Here is a 2,339-nt window from a genome sequence, read left to right on the forward strand (position 1 = left end):
TTGTTTGTTCGAGTCAGGGGAACATTTTGTATTGAGAGATATATTAAATAATACTAAAATATGTATTGACCTTATCTTGGCTGTTTGTGTCGGCGAATGATCAGTAACTAAATTACCATCCAAGTTGTAACTATAATGGATGGCGATTAAGCGGGTTAGCGCGCCGAACAGAAATCTCAAACGTAAGTAAGTCCGTCCGATCGTGTTGGTCGGCTGCAATTTGTAAAGACGAAACACGCCCACCATGCCATTAAGCTCGATCGAGTTAAGGTGTATCAGCTTGCGCGATCGGTTCCATGCGATAACATTACTTTGTATCACATGTAATATTGGCAGTAAATTACTCCAAGTCATAAACCGATTATGGCTTAATGGAATATGTGACAACTCCGAAACTTTCACCTGCGAAAGTTACTCGTTTTTAGCGAAGGTTGTTGATTACGATCGTAACGCTCTGATTTCGTCTTCGGAAATATTCGATTTCTTTTGAACAGCTGCGACACTCCGCGAGTGAAATGCTTAATTTTTATCGTCTCAAGGAGATCCTTATCTCGGATCTTTCGAAGATACTTATTATTCATCATGTGTAGTGTTGTTTAACTCTAGAGAGGCGACATCGTTTTCTCATTAAAAACAATTTTTTTACTGATTTTATTCAAAAATATTTTGCAAGTGTAAAATCTATTCATACATTTTAATATATAACCTTGATTTAATATGTGAATAATAAGCACCTTTTAGCCATTATTTAATATTTTAATTTAAAAAATAATTTAATTTATAGCACTTGTGCTGTAAATTTTATCTTTTGTTTTAAAACTTGTTTTTAAACTTATGAATAACTAGCCGGTAACTAAAAAAAACACATTAAAGAATTTCAGGTAGTTAAAAAAAATATAGATGCCTAATATTTTTGTGGTCAATGCTGCATATCAATGCATAAGCCTTTTTGGCGATTAGAGGAATTATATTTCAATGCTACATACATTTTATCTTCACATAGATCTCGAATTTAACTTTAGAGTAAACGTTACAAATATGCAACACACTCCACAACATTAAGAAAGACATTTCATAATAAATACAAATTTTCAGAGATCTTTTAGACAAATAACTATAATGTAGAATTTTTATAAATAGCGCGTATACATCTCAGTGTAAGTCATAGTAAGTATCGTATAAAAAGCATCTCAGCTCTTCGCCGCGGATGAAAATCGAGTGGTTGACCCCGCATGTGCGCATCCGAAGGTTAATCTGTACTCACGTCGTATCTGACGCGGCTCGTAATTTACGCGCTCCATTTCTTATCGCGAGCGCGCGCACCGCGTGCGTGCCGCAGATTGCACGCGAGGTGCATCGTGCATCGCGAGTCCGCGATCCGAATCGCAGAGATGCGAGGGGCGGTGCACGCGGCGTCGTTAACGTTGACGCGCGCAAGGTGGATTCGCGGTCTCTGACTGTTGCGTCGTCGTCGCTGAAGGAGTTCCTCTACGTGGATGCAGCGGGGTGTCTTTGTCGGGGCGCCGGGAGATTTCGCCGGGAATGACTCCCAGCGCAGCGGGGATTGCCACGCAATGTTTGTTTCAGTAATGTCCAGGAAACGCGCACGTTGTTAATGGCTGCCTGCAAAAATGACCGAAACGCTCAGCTCTTCCTCTCATTACGGACTCAATGCTTACACCGAGTAGAATTATCATTTATTACATCCGCGAGGTAAAGCCTTTTATTATTAAGGACACGCATAGCGAAATAAATAATCGGTCGAATCGAAAGATGATAATAGGAATGACAAATTTTTAATAAAACGTAAAGTGTCGTAAGGAAAATAAATTTGATGACATCGATGTTAAATGATTCATATAATATTTCTACTGAAACAGTTTGATACACTAAGAAGACAGTTGGCATTATGCGTAATTATACTTACGTAATTACACATACATAAGTGTGGATTATATTATATAATAAAAAATTTTTTACCTTCGCACACTGAAGTTTTGAATGACTTTATGACAAAATGTGATTAATAATAAAGTTAATTTAGACCTTATTAATATAAATCAAATAAATAAAGGAGGACCAAATGCGCTCAAGGCTTTATCTCATGAATTTTTATATGTAAATTTTAAATACCTCTTTTAGTTATATAAATTGCATGCCGATTATTACCAGACAGTGTTTTAAAATACTTATTAGCATCATTATTAAATTGATAATCAATTTAATTTGTAATATTATTTCAACTTCAATTTATGATTGCGCTTTCAAGTCCAATAGTAATCGGCACGCAGTTTATATAACTGAAATATGTATTTAAAAGTTACATATAAATAATAATA

The sequence above is a fragment of the Cyphomyrmex costatus genome, unplaced genomic scaffold (genome assembly GCF_001594065.2).
Source record: "Cyphomyrmex costatus isolate MS0001 unplaced genomic scaffold, Ccosl1.0 scaffold193, whole genome shotgun sequence".
Taxonomy (NCBI): domain Eukaryota; kingdom Metazoa; phylum Arthropoda; class Insecta; order Hymenoptera; family Formicidae; genus Cyphomyrmex; species Cyphomyrmex costatus.